Raw genomic sequence first — 21,035 nt, 5'->3', positions numbered from 1 at the left:
CACGGAGCCAAAGAATGAACTTCGCAAACACTCAAGGTCGGAGAGCGAGGCAGAGGCTTTTATTTAGAGAGAAAGCAAGAGGACAGAGCTCCTGGCTCAGGCCAGGAGGGGACAAGAGAGTCCCAGGGTGGTGTGTCGTCTAGGGGTTTGGCTAGGGATGCATACCTGCTAAGTGGTCCCAAAATGTTTATCTTTGAAGAGACATTAAATTTTGAATTAGTCTTCCTGGTTATTTACAAGAATTTTACTGCTCTGATTTCCTCCCAGGATAGCTTCCTGGTCTGAGAGCATGTCACTCAAGGCTGCCTGCATTGCTCCCAAGGTGGGCTGAGTTATTGTCTGTTTGAAACTTACTTTTTAACTAATTGGGTTTTAAGATGCAATCTTATTTTCAAGATGGAATCCTACCTGTTTTTACCAGTTGTTTTGGGCTCGCCTGCTACATTGCCCAAGTTGCAAATCATTTGCTGGAGGAAGAAAAGCAGTACCTGGGTAAAGTCAGAAAAATAAGCTAGACCCCCCAGCAGGCCAAAGCAAATCTCACATTGGATTATCTTGCTTTGTTTTTTCTGGAGGCCCTCACCCTACTCTGTCTAAGCCCATGGCCCCTGTCTCAGCACCATATAACTTGTACCCGGATCTAGAAATAGAACATTTCCAGGACTCCAGAAGCCCTCCAAATGCCCTCTTCTGGTCACTACCTCCCAAGACGCCAATCCTGACTTCTGACAACATAGATTACTTCTGCCTTTTTTCATACTTTATCTAAATGGAATAATATAGAACGTACTTTTTCTATGTCGCTTATTTCACTCATTATATGTTTCATTCATCAATATCCATATTTTGTGTATAGTTATAGATTGTTCATTTTCATGCTGTATGTATATTATTAAAGTGTGCGAATATGCTGTAACTCATTTATACATTCTACTACTAAAGAACACTCAATAAATATTTCTTGAATGAATGAAGAAATCTGTCCATTCTGCCACATTATGATTTTCTTGGGGAAAAAGACAGGGTTTTATTCATCTCTAAATCCCAGGACCTAGCTCAGGGCCTGGCCCTTGGTGGGAGCCCAGTGAGTATTTGAGGAATGAACTGATGCACAATTCCCCTGAGACTTTGTAATTAAACTGGTCATATCCCCATCCTTGGAGGGGCCCCAGCTTCAGATCCCCGGGCATGCAGGTGAGTTGCTAGGCAACAGCATGAGGTTGGCTCTGGGGTCACAGTGGAGAGCGCTGTGGAGGCTGAGGCTGAGGTAATTGGAAACATTTCTATTCAGCAGACTCTGAACTGCTTCTGGTTTCTCCCCCACAGCCCATCCCCCACACAATTGCAGGAGGGATCTTTCTAAAACAGGCGTCAGACCACGGCACTCCCCTATTCTGAAACCTCTGGGCTCTCAGTTGAGGAAAGGAAGGTTCAGAGATTTGAAATAACTTGCCCAATGCTCGTGCAATAAGTAAAGTGCAGAGGTAACCCAAGCTTGTCTGATTCCAATATTTTGGTTTTGGATAAGTTGAATTTGGAATGCTCTTGGTCATCAGGTGGAGGGATCCCGGAGTTTGTGGGTCACATTGCTCCCCAATTATCAAAGGCTCCCATGAAGTGGATGTTTCAGCCACAAACACATACCAGAAGGCTAGGAAACCAGTTCCCTGTGGAAGAGAGAATAACCTTGAAGTTTCCCTCTAGCATGGTGTCTGGGGTTCCAATTGGTGGCTTTGATCCAGAGAGCAGAAACATCAGGACGCCAGAGCCTCTCTGTCTGACCTTACTGATCCCAGAAAGCACACCAGAGAGCTAAGCACTTGACTCTGACTGGAACAGAAAAGGGCTGTCAGGAAAGGATTCTAGGACCAAGGGGCATTTTGAACAATGAGTAGATGACCAGGTAGAGAGACAAGGGGAATGTGGTAGAGGGAGTTAAAATGGCTGGATGTAGGAGTTTAGGAGAGATTTAGTAATCTGGGTGAAGCCTACTTTTCTAGGTGAAATTACACTTCTTTTCAGCATTCATTCAATTATTCATTCCACAAATATTTCTTGACTGAGCCATATACCCTGTGCTTCAACCACACTGAACTTCTTATGCTCCTCACATAATAAACAAAAGCTCTATCCGTCTCCAAGCTTTGCACATGTACACAGTTCTGTGGGAAACCATGGCGGTAAAGTCCTGTCTAGATGTGGGATGGAGAAAGGACATGTAAAGGAAGGCTTCCAGGAGGAAGTGTTAATCCAAAGTGATGCCAGAAACATGTGGTGTTAGCCAGATCAGAAAGGGGGAACAGGGAACTGGTGTAGGCAGAGGAACATGTGTAAAGGCTCAGAGACAAGACAGCATGGTGTATCTGGACAACTGGAAGAAGTTTCTCATGGCAAATTCCTACACATTTTTCAAGTTTACACTCAAAGATGTCCCCTTTCCTTGTGAAGCCATTCCAAATTATGCCGGGGAGACTTGCATTCTCTCCTGTTCCCTGAAGCCTTACGATGTCTTTTCTTAGAGGGTTCATTACACTGTATTGTCATTTATCTGGATTAGAACATTTTGTGTATATTTGTTCTAAAGACCTTAAATTTCTTAAAGGCTGGGAACTATGTCTGATTCTGCTTTGTGAGAGCAACTAGTAAATAATCGCACTTAATAAATGTGATTGAATGACTGAATGAATCAACAAACTATTTACACGTCTTTCTTTTCCACTGAACCATGAGTTGCTCAAGGGCAGGGATCCCACTAATTCATCTCTAAGAACTCTCTTGGCTTTTTAGTATAGTGGAGAGTGCATGGCTTTCAGAGACCGCAGATAAAGGCCAAATGTCAGTTGAACCATGTGCTAGCTATGTGACTTGAACCTTTCTTGACTCCAGTTTCCCTGTGGTCAAGTGGGGCAATAATTCCACCCTCACAGGGTTTCAGTGAAAGCTGAATGAAAAAAATGCATATAAAGTACCTCACACAGTACTTGGCACATAATAAATGCTGGTTGAATGAATGGACAGGTAGGTGGTATAGCAATTTGAAGAAAAGATACAGAAGAAAACCAAGGAAGAGATGATTCCTTTCCATTCCCAAATGAAAGAAAATATTTCCCCCTATTCACTGGGAGAAGACTGAAGCACTGTCTCTCCCACTTAGGAACCCCAAATTCCAATTTAGAACCCACTAACTCGGTGTTGTGTGCTCAGTCCCCCTTAGACCTTCTTACTTCCCCATCCTTTTCTTCACTTTTCTTGTACCATCTGTGAGTACCAGTCCTTCTCCTCCCCAGACTGAAAGTCTTTGGAGAACAACAATCAGGGTGGATGAATACCACGGGCTCCTCAGTGTCTACCACAATACCCGGCACATGGGGAGTGGTTCGCATTAATCACATGTGAAGTAGAAATATCAAGAACAATAAACCTGAAAAATACATTCAGGGTGATTACAGACTCTAATTTAACTCAAAGTCATCCCATTAAAAAAAATTCTTTCCAGGTAAGCAATTTTCTATTTGTGACCAGTGACTTGGTTTATTGAAAGACTGCAAAGTGCTGTTAATCTTTTCCAAAGAAGGTTCAGAAAGCCTTTTTGTGGCAGGTACTCAGTCTTTTCTTTCTATTATGTCAGTTTCTTTAAACAAAAAAAAGATTTTAAAAATATTTTTAAATTGATTCTCTTGTAAATACTCAAAGAAAGAATGTCAGTCCTATGGCTGGGCTGTGACTGACTCCAAGAATAAGTGGAGGTCTCTTAATTGTAAAGACATAAAACATCAGAGCCTTCCCTCCTACACATTTAGTGTAATTGGCAATCATTTCCCCCTCCCGCACTCCCTGGTTGAGGGACAGCTCACTTTCTATTAGAAGAAAACCAGATCACTAACCTGGGAACCTGAGTCTTGGAAAGAGTTTATTTTACCAGAGCATGCTTCCAGAGGGAGTGGAAAGCCGGAAGTCTGCATTTTCTCTCTGCTTCAGTCCACCTGGTACCTGGACTTATCACCATGCTTGGGATTGGCCTCGGCTTTCCCCACCTCCCTCTTGGGACACTTTGTGGCCTTCGAAATACTTGGGCAGATGTTTCCTGTGGAAAATATTCCACAGGGCTGCCCTCTGTTTATATGGGTTTCTGGTAGAAGTATCAAAGGTTTGAAGCTGGGCCCCAAGTCAAGATACTAGGAAGTATATTGTGCTTATAAGGGATGTATTGTAACATTAGAAAACTCCTGAGTAATTTCTTTGCACTGCCAACAATTAAATCTCTTCTTTTCTTCATCAGGTAAACTTTGAAATTTCTTAGAGGCCTGGCCCTGCCCCTCATTAACTGTATTGTTTTCAACAGGTTGCTATTTCTGAAACACAGTTTCTTTTTCTGAAAAAATACTTTTTTTGAAAATAACTATTTCTACCTCCAAGGGATGTTATGAGGTTGAGAGAAAAGATATCCGAAAATCCAGGCACATAGTAATCACTAATAAGTTATAATTATTATTCATGTTATACCATAGAACCAAAGGCTCAGTTCTGCCCAGTTTTTGAGCCAATCCTGGCCAATGTAGGGGCAGGCTGCCTCACCTCTAGTAACAGAGGGGACCAAGAATTAGAACTGCTTTTAGATAGGTCACAAGTGAACCCTGGTTCACTTTATACAACCAGTCTTCAGCTGAAATTCTCCCACTTAATATACCTGTCCCATGGTGGTCAGCCTGTGTAAATCCTGCTAATCCTAACCTGGGTAGGGTGTGGGGATGGATCCTGCTCTTTATTTTTAACCACTGGCTGGCATATAGCTGTGAACAGAATGATAACCCAGAACTACAGTGTTCTGCCCATCAGACTCTTACTAATGTCCTTTGCTGCCTACACTCTGGCTGCCATATCCACCCGCTAAACTGGAGCTTCTTTCCACTCTATCTAGACCACAGCTGAGCTCATCACACTCTGAACATTGTTCATTGGCCCAAGAAAACCTTCAGCCTTTTCCTCACTAGGTCTCTACTTCTTCCCTCTTCCCCAGCCAAAAAACAGGAGGTTCACATTTATTAGATGTTAAGTAGTTTTACATACCATTGTTAATTTAATCCTAACAACTACATGACATAGGTATTATTTTTCATTTTCATTCCAAAGATCTGAAAACTAAGGCTCAGAAAGGTTGAGTAAGTAGCTCAGAATCACATAAAACTATGGGGTGAGGTTTTGAACTTGGATTTCTGCTGCCAAAATCCAGGTCTCCATTAGAGCCTAGGGACTCATTCTGAAACCCTCCATCTTGGGGCCCATATAAATAAATACTTTCACTGACGTTAGGGATTCCTCTCGGGTTCCCTTCCTACCTGCTGCTTTGCACCTTCTAGAGCATTCTATCCTAGGGTTCTGCTTGGTTTCACATCTTGACCCTTCCTTCTTTTCTTGCTTCATTTGAATACAGTAGTCTTGTTCCAATGTCTACTTTGTGACCAACCAGGAAATAGTTGATCCGTCATTAAATGCAGTCAGGGTGTGTATTAGTTTGTTAGGGCTTCCATAACCAAATTCCACAGACTGAATGGCTTAAACAACAGAAATATATTTCTTCACAGTTGTGGAGGTTAGAAGTCTGAGACCAAGGTGCCTGTAGGTCTGGTTTCTCCTGAGGCCTCTCTCTTTGGCTTATAGGTGTCTGCCTTCTTGCTATGTCCTCATGAGGTCATTCCTCTGTGTGTGCATCCCTGGGGTCTCCCTGTCTGTCCAAATTTCTTCTTCTTGTAATGACACCAGCCAGACTGGATTAGGGCCTATCCTTAATGGCCTCATTTTAATTTTATCACCTCTTTACAGTCTTGTCTCCAAATACAGTCACATTCTGAGGTACTGAGGGTTAGGGTTTCAACATATGAATTTTGATGGAGGGAGGATAGGAACTTCAACCCATAACAGGGTTCTAAGTAGTAAGCAACAGAAACTGACTCTTACTGATTTCAGCATAAAAACTAAAATTATTAAAAGGGCATCTATCATATTTCACAGAATAAAAGGGAAGTCTTGGAAAACAGGCAGGAATGAGAGAAGTGAAGCAATAAGTAACCAGCTCACAACTCAAATCACACCACCAAACCAGTCCAGTGATGACACTGCTGCCATGACCAGTGACACTGCCCTCTCTGGGTCCTGCATGCTGTTTCCATGGCCCCTGGAAAGTTGCCATGCCTGCTGCTGTTCCCTCTTTGCTACCAGAATGGATTCTCTATGGCCCCTGCTCTTCTGGGTTATCAGCTCCTGATTCAAAGTCTGGGGTGAGTATATATGATTGGAGGACACATGCCCTTGCTTACCTGCAAGGGAGGCTGGGGAAAAAAACCATATTGTATTTTCTGCTTCTGTGTTAGGCTCTTGTAGGCACCATTGGCCAGGTACTTCAGCCTCCTAATCTGAGGACAGAGACTAGACACAAGTTTCCACAATACAGAGACATATCCCATATGTATGGAATACATTCATTCCTTCATTAATATTCCCAATCTCTTTTGGAAGTTTCTAGAACTGCCTAGCCATATGATAGGCAGAGGTAGTAGATGAAAAAGAGACACCATTGTCTGTGCTCTTAAGGAGCTTATAATCTAGTTGTGAAGGAAAAAAAAGACTCACCAAAAGGCTAAGGATATGTTCCTGGGGAAGGTCAGCTGGTCACTCAGGCTCATGCCTATAGGCTGGCATTACCATGTATAAGGAAAATGGAAGGTCCTATGGCCAGGATCCTCATCTGACCCTAATCTACTTGATGATGTAATTGGCCTACTGTGTAGGCTACTGCTTGCACACCTGCTGGCAATGAGCCATTATTGTCAGTGTTACTGTATAAAGAGTTCTGCCCATTGCTCTACCCAGAGGCAGAGATGGAAATGGATTGTGGACTTTCCAGAGGCAGGCATGATTCTAGCACCTGAGCTGCCACCATGAGAATAAAGCTTGGCATAAACCATTTTACCCACAACATTCCGTTGTTGTTACTTGGTCTTGACGAATCCAGAGTGAACTTGCCTGGGGGCAACCCCCTCAGGTGAGGCATTTGATGTAGTTGGCAGGATTTGCTGCTGACCAAAAAACAGAATGAGTTGCCCTCATGGGAGGGGTACTTCAGCTGGCTGCCCCTGTGGTAACCCCCAGTGGACATATGGTCTGAGGTGTCTTGCCTCCTAGAGGAGTGGGCTCCTCCCCAGGACTGGGGTAAGGTGGAGGTGATGCCTGAGGCAGTAGAGGGGGCCCTCTGCAAAATAGGGAGGTCTGTGGATGAACAGAGTGCCCGCATGGCAGTAGGATCCATGGGCTGGCTATTCCTCACACTGTTAAGGGCCATAAAAGAGAAGAATGGGCTCCTATGAGAAGCATAAGAAGAGATAAAGGTCATGAAGGAGGAAAAAAATTGATGACTAAGAAGGCATCACTGCAAGGTGCTATGGAGACGGTAAAGGATGTAATGGTAGCACAAGAAGAGGCAGCCCAAGAACACAGGCTGTGAGGTATTGGGGCAGAAGTAAAATATTTGTTAAAGAATGAAATGGCATTGCTGTGAGTCACTGTGGAATAGGTAAAGGTCATGAAGGAGAAGGACATATACCTCTGAGAAGCATGAGAAGAGGTAACGTGAAAACGCAAGCTGCAAGGTACTGTGGAGGAGGCAAAAGAATCTTGGTGAATGAGATGGTGCCGCTGCAAGGCACTGTGGGAAAGGCCAAGCCAGGAAGAAGAAGGACATACTCCTGCAAGAAGCATGAGAAGAGGCAGCATACGAACGCCAGCTGTGAGGTAATGTGGAGAAGGTAAAGGATGTAGCAGAGGAGGTGCTCTGCAGAATGAGAAAGTTGCTGTCAGCCCAGGAAATGGTGAAGAAGCTGGAGGAGAACAATGAAGTAGAGATGGTGTGGGAGGCACCAATATCTCCTCTATTGAAATCCCACCTGGTTGTAGTCAAGAAAATTAAGGTGCAGCAACTGCAGGTTCCTCTGGGAGAGGTGCAGCCCCCACAACGTTCCACCCCTATACACAGGCAGAGCTGGTGGATTTAGGTTCCTGGTTTTGGCAGAAACCCTCAGAGTCCATATTAGCCTGGCTTCTGGCTTTCAACCTTTGGGATGTAGGGGTGAATGGGATCATTCTGTCTGTCTGGGGCAGAGATAGGAAAGCTGGCTTCCCTGACAACTCACCTGGCCTTGCAGAAGTGACTTCAGAATGCACACCAGATCACAAGAAATCATTCACTTCTCTAGTGGGTATGAATCAGAACTTTGCTCTGTATGGCCCAATAGGGTGACTTACTATCTTCTCGCACTAGATGGCAGATGTATGCCAAGCTCCAACAGGTGTTACAGGAGTTGGGCATAGAAAATGCCATTTATAACCCAGTAAATTATGGCCAGGATGAGGAGCTGTTTATGGCAGAGATGAGGGATATGGTGCTGCAAACAGTTTCTGGTTCCCTCTTTGGGCCCTTAGTGGCCATTCTTGCCCCTCACTTAGGGCAGCCCATAAATGTGGTTATAAACCCCTACTGTGGCAGATTTGGGGGAGGCTGAAGCAATACAAGCATGAAAGGGAGTGTGGTCTGCTACTGAGAAGAAGGGCTTGAAGGGCCCTGTGAAGGTCATGAGGATCCAGATGTGGGTTAATAATGCAGGAGCAGACAGAGAGAAATTGGGGAAGTCATATAGAATCTTACTGGCACTGTGGCAACAACTGAAGCTCGAGCAGTGATTTTGGCCAATAAGGACCAAGAAGTGGAGGCCAGAGACAGAGCCACAAGTCCAGCCTGTGTGTCTGCAAGACTTCCTGTTGGAGAATAAGTTGACCTCACCTGGACCCACACAGGAAGATGATTGACAATATGGTCTTACTAAGGGGAGGGTCAAGGCCCCTGCCTTGGGAGACCAGAGGTCACATGTTGAAATATCAAGTCATTGGTTCCCAGTGAATGCACAATGTGTCCTGACTCTGGTTAGACATGGGAGCTGAATGCTCACTAATTTATGGTAACCCTGTATGGTTTTCTGGGACCCTGACTATTATAGATGGATATGGAGGTAAGGCTATCAGAGTGAAACAAGCCCTAATCCTGTTAGGTATAGGGTGTCTACACCCAGAGGAGTATACTGTGTATCTCTCTCCCATCCCTGAATATGTTTTTGGGGATAGATGTCCTGCAGGGCATATGGTTGCAGACCACTGCAGGTGAGTTCAAACTGAGGATATGTGTGGTGCAGACAGTTCTGAGGGGACATGCTGAGCATCTGCCCATAGCTTTGCCTGTGCCTTGGTGGGTGACTAATATTAAGCAGTATAAATTGCCTGGAGGGCATTAAAAAACTGGAGAAATTCTAGGAACTGGAGAAGGTGGGTATTATAAGGCCCACCCATAGCCCTTTTAATTCTCTGGTGTGGCCAGAAAAAATCTGGACAGCTCCTGGCATATTATCTTGGATTACAAAGAACTGAATAAAGTCATACCTGCTCTGCATGCTGCTATCTCCTCTATTGCAGGCCTTATGGACACCCTCAGTTATGAACTAGGGACATATCATTATGTTGTAGATGTTGCTAATGCCTTCTTTTCCATTGACATAGCACAAGGAAGTCAGAAACAGTTTAACTTCACATGTGAAGGATGGCAAAGGGCTTTCACTGTCCTTCCACAGGGATACCTCCACAATCCCACCATCTCTCATGGGCTTGTAGCCCAAGACTTGGTAGCACCTGAGAAACTGCCAACAGTGTGCCTGTACCATTATATTGATGATGCATGCTTACTTCTGATTCTCTTACAGACCTAGAAGGTGAAGAACCTAGACTGCTGCAACATCTCCAGGAGAAAGGATGGGCTGTGAACAGCACCAAGGTTCAGGGACCTCGTTTGTCAGTCAAATTCTTGGGGGTTGTCTGGTTAGGTGAGATTAAAGTGATCCCAGAAGCAGTCATAGGTAAAGCCCAGGTCTTTCCTACCCCTACAACTGTGGCATTATTACATTATTTTGGGGTCTGCTAAGCTACTCGAGAGTGTTTATCCCACACTTGGCACAAATTCTGAAGTTCTTATACTGTTTCGTATAAAAGGGTGTCAGGTGGGACTGGGTTGAGACATATGCATTTGTTTTCACTGCTGCAAAATGGGCAGTCAAGGCCATGTTAGATGTCCATGTGACTGAAAATGGTTATGGCTGGGGTCTCTGGCAGTAGCTTGAATGAACTCGCTGACCTATTGAATTCTGGTCACAACTCTGGAAAGGAGCAAGGGTATGTACACCTTAAATGAGAAACAGTTGGTTGCCATGTACCACGTGGTGCTGGCTATGGAGCCCATCACCAGAACAGCCCTGATAAAAGTAATGACCACCTATCCCATTGTGGGGTGGGTATGAGACTGGACCCAAAAGCTGTGGAGTGGCATGGCACAGATGTCTACACTGGCCAAGTAAGGAATATATCTACAGCACTATAGCACCCTCTCTACTAGCCCCTTGAGTAAAGAAATCCAATGCCTACTGGGGCTGGTGACATCGATCAGTGAAAAGCAGGAAGAACCTGCTTTAGAGCATTAGTAGCAGAGAGCCTTTTTCAGGAGGGAAGATGCATGGTGTACAAAGGGCTCCAGCCATGGGCTGCCCCCAAAATGGAGGACTGTAGCTAAGACTGAGACAATATGGGTGTAAGAGTGTGAGGGGAAGAGCATTCAACGAGCAGTGTTGCAGGCATTATGGCTTGTGATCACCCAGGAGCCCTCCCCACTAGTTGTCTGCACTGACAGATGGGCCAACTATTGATGTTTGACTCTGTGGCTACCAACATGGTATCATGCCAACTGGATGGTTGGTCGCCAACCCCTTTGGGGGCAAGAGCTGTGGCAAGACTTATGGGCCTGCGGTCAGACTAAAACAATTATAGTGTGTCATGTGACAGGCCATTTGCTGCTGGCATCCCCAGAAAACAATGAAGCAGATTAATTGGCCTAGGTACACTGGCTAGAAGGAAAGCCTGCCTTGATGTGGCCTAATGGTTACATCAGTGTTTGTTGCATGTAGGGCAGAAGACAATGTGGACTCTAGCCTGCTGGTGGGGCCTGCCTTTAACCTGATTGCTTTTCCTGCATGTTGCACAGATCAGTGAATGACCAAAAGAGGCCTAGAGTGTGTCTTTGCAGCCTATGGCCAACTGCAGGTAATCAAAATTGATGAAGGAACCCACTTTACTGGACAACCACTGCAAGAATGGGTGCAGCACTAAGGGATAAAGTGGAAGTTTCATGTATCATATAATCCTACTGGACCAGGCATGATAGAGAGATACAATGGTTTGTTAAAATCTGGCCTGAAGTCAGACACCAATAGTCTATGGGGATGGTCATTCCACTTATGAACAGTGCTACGGTGTGTTGAATGAGAAGCCCTGGAAGGGGGCATTGAGCCCCATAGACATGCTAACACACATTGCTGCCTTCCCTATGCAACTGCAAGTTACCCTATAAACTTATTGGGAAGTTTTGTTTTATCTTTATTGCCAGTGCATGCACCTCCAGTAGCACTATACACAGACCCCTCTGTAACCCCTATAGAGAGAAGGGTAAAGGTATGGTGTGCTAGATATGGACAGGACCCCCTTCCTGCCATGGTCCTATCACAGGACCAACTCTAGCATGCATCCTACCTGATGGACAATATTTCCCTATGTTGGTGTCATTAAAACATGTTATCATCCTTAAAGGTTTATCTCCTCTTTACATCTTTGTGGACTGGGCACACACCCCAGCAAAAATTGCTACTTGCTGGGTGTACATGCAGCTCCCTGTCAGTTCTGCTACTGGCCTCCTGTGGAAAGTGTGAATTGTGAACTGGGACTGTTTTGAATACAGCTGCGATGACCACTTGATGGCAAGTAATCTCCTCAGGCTTGAGGACTACTATTATTACTTTAATTTTTGTTATTACAAGGCTCCAGCTTTTTTGCACAGGGACCATCACAGAAGACCGAGGACAAGTAGATTGTGAGGCAAGAATCCTGGAGGGGTGCTGTCTTGCTAATGGGTTTCAGCACCCAGCAAGTTCACTATGGATTCATTGTGACCAAAGAAAATTACAGTAAAAGGTTCTTGGGGTGAAAGGGTTATATCTAGCTTTTTTTCCACGGTGGCAGGTCAATCACTAAAATCTGTTCACTCAGAGCAAGTCTGCATGCAGCAAGCCGGTCTCTGCCTCTGGGCCTCTTTGCACAGCCATTCTCTGGGCCCCTCTGTTCTGCACAGCCATCCTCTGGGCCTCTCTGCCTGCACAGTCATCTGGCACAGCTGTCCTCTAGGCCTCTGTCCTTGGCACTGGTACCACTCCAGCCTCTGCTCTGCTCTCCTGCAACCTTGCAGCCGTGCCACCATGTTGCCCAGAGCACTGGGTGGAGCTCTTTGTATAGAGTCAATAGCAATGTATTGCCCACATGTGTGCAGTGAGCTAGTCAACCAGGGCTAGGTGAGAATCCTGGCCACAAGAACTTTCATTTTATCCACAGGTGTAGTGTAGGGAAAATGAAAGTTCCTATGGCCAGGATCCTCACCTGACCCTAAACTACTTGATGATGTAATTGGCCTACTGTGTAGGCCAATGCTTACACACCATTATTGTCAGTGTTACTATATAAAGAGCTCCACCCATTGCTCTACCCAGAGGCAGAGATGGAGGTGGGCTGCAGACTTTCCAGAAGCAGATGTGATTCCGGCACTTGACCTGCCACATTGAGAATAAAGCTTTGTATAAACCCCTTTACTCCCAATGTTCTGTTGTTATTCAGTTTCACCAAATCCAGAGTGAACTTGCCCAGGGGCAATGCCCCTCAGGTGAGACAACCATAGTCTAGCATCCTGACAGACTCGGAACCCTGATTTTGTGATACATAAAAAGTGGAAGCATCATTCAGATTATATATACACCTTCAAACTCATATTAACAAAGCTCACTGTGGCTGATACATAAACCAGAAACCCATTTATTAATCTAAAAAAAAGTATTATTTGCAAACCAATTTAATTTGCTAAGCAATCTAGAACATTCACATCAGAAGACCAGTGCATTTTCTCTCTCCCTCTGCATGTCACATGGGGAACCAAATATTAGAGGGTAGCCTGGTAGTCCTGGAATGCAAATGGTCCAAGTCAATCAAAAGAGACCTCTGTCAGTGAGCTTAGACATTCTACCCACCTTAGTTGTGTTTCTCAGCCCTGATTGCACATTAGAATCACCTGGGGAGAATATTCAAATGCTCATGCCTGGGGCCCACTCCCTTGAGATTCTGATTCAACTGGTCTGTGGTAACGCCCAAATAGGAATCTTTTTTTAAAATAAGATTTAACATGCAGCCAAGGGCTGCTCCTAGGTTTTGTCAAGTAAATCACAATGTTTATATTGCTTAGCTATGACTTTTAAACCTAGGAAAATGCCTGGGGAAACACCTCTGACTCCCTTTTTATGGCTGCATGGTTAACCATCCTGTCTTTCTATTCACACAGATGTTCTCCAAACAGAATATATTACAACTGATGTGGTTTCCATTTATTACCTTGAAGTCAGTTTCCAGGCCTGCAGCTTTAAGACTACTCCCATATCATCTTGATTGGAATTTTGAGTGTTCCCAAACTTCTCAGACACAGTTTTACATATGTCCTCTCAGTTCCTACAAATGGCCAATTTCTTTTATAGAGACTATATTTTATTTCAGGGGCAACCTTGTTTCCAGGATTTTAAGGGTGTCCCTTATTTATTATCAAGTATCCAGAGAATAATCCAAAATTGTGGAAATCCAAAGAGAAAGTTCAATTACAATGAGTCAACTCATATATACGGACATAGCAGTGGTTCAATGGGAATAATCTGAGAGGTCTGAGAACACATCTCAATTTTTACCTTTTCAGGGTATGTGACTGGGTAAAATGGCTTTATCACACTAAGCCTCATCTGTAAGTTGGGGATTATTATGCCTAGCTTTTATAATTGATGAATAATAGAGATACTGTATGAAAACTCCTTGGCATAGTATAGGCACTCAATGAAAGTAACTATTAATATTGGATTTTTGAGAAAATATGTTTCCCAATAGTTAGGGAACATATCCTCAGAACCAAACTCCCTCTCTCTTTAGTTCTTTTATAATAATAAGTTTATTGTGTTTTAAAAATTACAATACATGCTCATAAAAAATTCCAGTAGTACAGAAAAAATATGAGGAAGAAAGTAACAGATCACCCTTAATTCTAGCCCTCAAAATAAACATCTTTAATATATGGTGAAAATCATTCTGGACATCACTGTATTTATTTATTTAGCATAATCAATACATAGAAATAATTTCATATTGAGCAAAATATTTCAAATGAAATATTTACTGAGGTTTTATTGAAGTCAATTTAATAAACAAAACATAACTAAAGAGATTGATAAAGGATGAAGTTATTTAAAAGATGATGAAAATAATTGGAGTTGTCATTTTTAAAATATCACGTATTTTAATGTTAGGCAATATTGGCTATTGTCTATCATGGTGGTATAATTAATACTGTTCTACCTCTCCCATCTCTTCCCTCCTGCCTTTAATTTTTGTTGCTCATTATTTTTACTTTGCTAAGATTCATAATGTTTACATTTTTATTTTGCAACAATAATTCCTCTAGTTGTTTAGGTTTAGTTCTAGGTTTAAATTCAGTCTTTATTACCAATCCTTTATGATAGCTTCTTTATTTACATTCATATCTTCATTAGCTGTATTTCAACAAGTTTTTTCTAGGAGGAAGCTGGATTCCTTAAACGTTTTCAATTTCAATATTGTCTGCCTATTTCCTTTTTTTATTTAGATGACAACATAACTGTGTAAAGTATCCATGGGTTACACTTTTCCTCAGAATTCCATAAACTTTTGCTATGGAAAAGTCTGAAGCAAGTCTGATTTTATACCTTCTTATAGATAACTTGCTTTTTTCTGTTCTAAGAAAGAAGTTTTTGAAATTCAGTAATTTGACCAGGATTAATCTCTTTTTTGGTAGCATTGCTGGAGCATTTATTATTTGCCTATAATTTACTAGTGATCTCATTTTAAGGTCCTGTCACTCTCTGAGAGAGGCCCCATTTTTCTCAAATGTACAAATGTACGAAGAAGGTGATGAGTCTTTTCAGCTTTATCCATCTATGGTCCCCTGATTGGATTCAAGAATGAGCAAGCAGGTAGTTTTCATTTTGTATGGGCTATTAGCAAAAAGATGTGTAAAAACTGAGTTTGAAGAACTGCTTATGGAGGTTGTAGCAGGACTCCAAGTTATTGAGGGAAGGTGGACTAGAGCAAACATGTTCAAGGTATTTTTCCATCCCAGAAGTAACTCTAGGATAATGATGTCTTGGTTTGTTTCTGTGACCAGGGGTCCAGTTGGCTAAAGTCTGATGTTTCATAGAAGTTTAAAGTAGGAATGTATCTTTAACCCTTCTAACCCAAGGCCATCATTGTACACACCGGCAACTGGATGGATGCTCAGAAAGGGGATGACCTGTACAAGTTCACACAGTGAGTTAGTGGTACAGCAAGGACTGGAATTCAGACTTCCTAATTTCCAACATAGACTTTCTTTTTTGCAGTGTGGTATGATAATGAGACTTACGACACAGTGATCTAAATCCATGGTGAGCCCATCAGCTTGACACCACCTTGCCACTATCCACTGATGCCAATGGGTCATCTAGCTTTTTAGTGGGAGCCTCTAGACACTTCAAGTAAGAGTGGGGAGAAAGAATGAAATGGACAGATGCCTTCCTCTCTAATCAATTCCTTTCAAGTCTTACTCATCCTTAAAATGAAAGTCCAGTTTCTATGTCCTCTATGATGTTTCTGATGCAAGGGTTTAAGATCTTGCTCTCTTCTCCTCTCCATCCGTCCATCCATCCATTCAACCAGTTGTCCACTAATTTAAGAGCTACTCACTGAACATTTTTGTGCAAAGCTGTTAGCTGGAGACTCATCAATGAATCAGTCATGTTTACATTTTCATGGAAGTACCATGAAATAAATGGTACCAGGGCAGGAATAAAGGCAATTATGATGCAGTGAGATGAACAGATCTTCAATACCCTCAATGAAACCTGGCCATCTTCTCATTTTGTAGCTTCTCACATGAGCTCTGATGGTGATGAATTTAATTAAAATGAGGTGGTAAAATTTTAGATAAACCATAAAGTGACAAATTACAAAATTGTTGTCTTGTTAGTAGAAAAATTATAAAATTATATCATTTATATTTCTGCAGTATGTACTAGACTTATTGCTTTATCTAAATTTTTTCCTGAATGAGGTATCTAAATTTAGAAAATTCAGAGTAAATTTGAAAAATGACAAATGTCAAATTTCTTAAAAGGCAAATAAAACTATAGGGATAGTTAGAGATTGCAAAATGATCACAAAAGTAAGAAACTGCAAAGGACAACTATTATAAAGCCAACAAGAAATGCAGAAATATGAAATGGAACAAAGAAATAAAGTAAAAGAATACAGTTCACCATGTTGATGCACTTATACAACATGCAAGTATCATTCATAGAAAATTGTGAGTAGAGGAACAAAGCCGCTGGCTGTTCAACAAAACTCTCATACTGTGTTCTTCAAAAGAGGGAGTCACCGTATGAATGTGGGCAGTTATAATTTCCCAAAGTGTGAGCTGGGCAACCAACTTTGCTTTTTCCTTAGGAAACTGCCTACCACCTATAAATAACTAGGAATGACTAAGAATAATCTTTATGGTTGGCAGCTCTATGGTTCTTACAAAAAATACAGATGATTTATCATATAAAAGGCTACTATTAAGACAACCGTTAACATGAACAAACCAGAACTATATGCATCAATATGGGAAAATCTCAAATACAAATGTTGAACAAAAAAACCCTCAAGTTGCAGAAATATATTAACAGTATGAAACAATTTACTTAAAATAAGCATGCAAGGTATTAGTATTATCTCTTGCTTTTAAATACATATATATATATAAATAGATAAATAAATACAGATGTGTATGTTTATGTAGGTTAGTATACATAAAAATATTTCCTAGTTCTATCTGCTTAAAGGGACTAGAAGCAGTAATAACTCTATAGCAATGATCACACTTAGTGCCCAAATCTTGGTTTCTAAATACCAGTCTTCAAGAAAAAGAATCAGTGCTTTTTGCAGAAATGATTGATTCTAGGACTGGGGCAAGGAAAATACAAGATGAGCCTGGAGCATCTTGTGATGCCAAGACAGAGACATGCTGAAAAGACACAGAAGCCAATGAGAAGAGCTCCCAATGGCCAAAGCTGGAATGATTTGAGCAACAAAATAAATAATCATACTATTGGATTATAACCAAAGAATGAAATAAATACCATGATGTCCTTACTGATATAAACAAATGATTGAATAAATAAACAAGGGAGAAGGAACAAGTCTTCCTTACAGTAGAACTTTAATTAGTAAAAGTAGAAGGAGTTGGGGAATTAAAAAATTATCCTTAGAACTTCATAGTATTAATTGCAGCAGGCAAGATCCACCACTGAATGCTATAATTAGTAGATGAAAATTTAAGATGAAACAGGATATTTAAATAGTTTTAAATTATATCTCCTCAGATGTTATTTTTACAAAAAGAAAGAAAGGTAAGTTTACGAAGGAACCCAGCAGTCCCACCTTAACCAAGTGATCATGGTTAATATCACAAGTATTAAGGTGTATAGATATCATGTACCCCCTGATAGGATGCACTGAAAAGAATGCATAGCTTCTGTGATATTCTTCCCCCAAATCTATAGCTTTAATCCAATCACGATAAAACCTTAGACAAATCCAAATTGAGGAACTTTCTGCCAAATATCTGACCAGTACTCTTCAAAAGAATCAAGATCATGATGAAAGCAAAAACTAAAGAACAATTGCAAATTGAAGGAGACTAGGGAGACATGACAGCTAACTGCAGTGTAGGAGCCTTGGTGGGATTCTAGAATAGGAAAAGCATTAGTGGAAAAACTGGTGAAATCTGAATAAAGACTTTAATTAATAGTATTGCATTCATGTTAACTTCTTAGTTTTAATAATTTTACCATGATTGTGCAATATGCTAACATTAAGGAAGGTTGGGTACATGGAACTCTCTGTGTTATTTTTGCAACTCTTCTATAAATTTAGAATTATTTCAAATTAAAGAGTTAAAAATTTTGAAATAATAGTATTTGTTGTTTGGAAGTACAAATATGCATTGAAAGTCAAGAAGCATGCACAGGAATGAAAAACACCAAATTCATAATAGTAAATACCTCTGGATACTGGGGGAGGAGAAGAGAGAATTCAGCAACTGTAGAGGAGCATACAGGGTCTTCAGTTTTATTGGTAATGTTTATTTCTTAAATGGGTCATGGGAATATAAGTATTCCTTATATTATTTTCTATAATTTTTTGTTTATCTGAAATATTTCATTAAAAATGAAATATATAGTCCAATGCCAAAATGAACATTTATGACAAGGCCTTACCCTATTCCCTTATACAGATTTACCACTGAATAGCTAAAACTTGAGCTGTCCTTCCCTTGCCTCTGCCTTTGACTTAAGACCAGAAAGGTGAGTTGGGGGCAGATTGTAAAGGACCTCAAATGTTGCACTTTATCCTGAGAGTAAGGAGAAGCTGTTAGAAGGTTTTCAGCAGGGTAGAGATGTGATCAGATTCATGTTTTAATACTATGACTATGGCTACAATAGAGAGTTGAGTGGGGGTTGGGGATAGAAGCAAGGAGAGAAACTGAGAAGTTGTTGCAAAAGTCCAGAGGAGAGTCTGTAAGGTCTAAACCAAGACAGTGGTGGCGGGGGTAGGGGGAAGAGAAAGATAGAAGAGCTAAGAAGGAAATAGAAGCAACAAGACTTGCAGAATGATTGGATGTGTGGTCAGTAAGAAGAACGACTCGAGGATGATGACTCCTCTGGACTTTCCTCACAAATGCTCTCTATACATTTAAATGATTTGTTATTTAAGCATATACTGTATGCTATGGTTTTGTTTTGTTGGTTTTGTTGGTTTTGCTTTTTGTGTTTATCCTTTGTCTCCTCAATAGACTGGGAACTCATTGAGGGCAGGAACTGTCTGGTTTTTTTGCTCCTCCAACACCCAGTCCCTGGTCTGTGCCAGAGTTTACTCTAAAGGTAGGTTGGTAGGAGCTGAAGAGACATTGAGTAAGATGGTCTGGGGCCAGAAGCAGTGATATTCTGATGCTCTGGGAGCAGCTGTTGAGGACAGGTGAATACTGGGGCTGGCTGGATAGAGCAAGCCTTTGAAGAACCAGGAAGGAAGACCTGGAGTAAGAGATGAGTTGAAAACTGGAATAAGAAAAATGAACTCAGGAGGAGATTTTGATAGCAAGGAGAGGATCATCAGAAGTAGTTCAACAGCAGAGGAAGAAGGTGGTGTGCTCAGAGTCCATGTAAATTTTCCTGGACAAAGCATTGTTCCCCAACTGTTTGCTCTTCAACTGTTACAGGACAACAATCCTGATTGTTAACGGTGCATGGGAAATGCTTCTGATACTAAATGGTGATTTGTTGCTTTGATTTAATTAGATTCAATCCATCAGAGTCTCCTGAAAACTGAGGCACTAAAGTCGTACTAAAACAAATAATAACACTTTACTTTTTCAGTAACTTATTAAAAATATATTTTTAAAATTAAGGTATCATTGACAAACATCTTATGAAGGTTTCACATGAGCAGTATAGTGGTCTCAACATTCACCCATATTATCAAGTCCCCCAAACCCCATTGCCATCACTGTCCATTAGCATAGTAAGATGCTATAGAGATATGTGTCTTCTCTGTGCTATACTGCTTTCCCGGTGACCTACCTATATTGTGTGTGCTAATTAAAACACCTGTTAATCCCCTTCTCCCTCCCTCGCCACTCATTCTCCCCTACCAATTCCCTTTGATAACCGCTACACCCTTCTTGGAGTCTGTGAGTCTGCTGCTGTTTTGTTCCTTCAGTTTTGCTTCTTTGTTACACTCCACAAAGTAGTGAAATAATTTGGTACTTGTCTTTCTCTGCCTGGCTTGTTTCACTGAGCATAAAACCCTCTACCTCCATTCATGTTGTTGCAAATGGTAGGATTTGTTTTCTTTTTATGGATAAATAATATTCCATTGTGTATATGTACAACATCTTCTTTATCCATTCATCTACTGATGGACACTTAGATTGCTTCCATATCTTGGCTATTGCAAATAGTACTGCAAAAAACATAGTGGTGCATATCTTTTTGAATCTGAGAACTTGTTTTCTTTGGGTAAATTCCTAGGAATAGAATTCCCAGGTCAAATGGTATTTCTAGTTTTAGTTTTCTGAGGAACTTCCATATTGCTTTCCACAATGGTTGAACTAATTTACATTCCCACAGCAGTGTAGGAGGGTTCCCCTTTCTCCACATCCTCACCAGCATTTGTTGTTGTTTGTCTTTTGGATGTTGGTCATCCTTACTGGTGTGAGGTGATACCTCATTGTGGTTTTAATTTGCATTTCCCTGATGATTAGTGATGTGGAGCATCTTTTCATGTGTCTGTTGGCCAACCAAATTTCTTCTTTGGAGAAGTGTCTGTTCATATTTTCCACCCATTTTTTAAGTGGGTTATTTGTTTTTTGGGTGTTGAGGTGAGTGAATTCTTTCTATATTTTGGATGTTAATCCCTTGTCAGAAATGTCATTTACAAATATACTCTCCCATTCTGTAGGATGCCTTTTTGTTCTGCCGATGGTGTCCTTTGCTGTACAGAAGCTTTTTAGCTCGATGTAGACCCATTTTTTCATTGTTGCTTTTGTTTCCCTTGCTCAAGGAGATGTGTTCAGGAAGAAGTTGCTCATGCTTATATTCAGGAGATTTTTGCATATGTTGTCTTCTAAGAGTTTTATGGTTTCATGATTTACATTCAGGTCTTTGATCCATTTTGAGTTTACTTTTGTTTATGGGGTTAAACAATAATCC

The 21,035-nt window shown here is 41.4% G+C and overlaps 1 long non-coding RNA gene across 1 annotated transcript in view; it reads left to right on the top strand.

The window, feature by feature from the left end:
• LOC118916283 (uncharacterized) overlaps window positions 1–10,126 on the top strand; it is a 60,819-nt gene extending 50,693 nt beyond the window's left edge. Inside the window, exons 2-3 of the long non-coding RNA XR_005026325.2 lie at window positions 6,010–6,275; window positions 9,798–10,126. This is a non-coding gene — a long non-coding RNA (uncharacterized LOC118916283). The remainder of the gene's footprint in view (window positions 1–6,009; window positions 6,276–9,797) is intronic.
• The last annotated feature ends 10,909 nt before the right edge of the window (window positions 10,127–21,035 follow it).

Source organism: Manis pentadactyla, chromosome 4 (genome assembly GCF_030020395.1).
Source record: "Manis pentadactyla isolate mManPen7 chromosome 4, mManPen7.hap1, whole genome shotgun sequence".
In the NCBI taxonomy this organism is placed as follows: domain Eukaryota; kingdom Metazoa; phylum Chordata; class Mammalia; order Pholidota; family Manidae; genus Manis; species Manis pentadactyla.
Note: the sequence above shows the minus strand (reverse complement) of the source record. Positions and strands in the feature narration are given on the sequence as shown.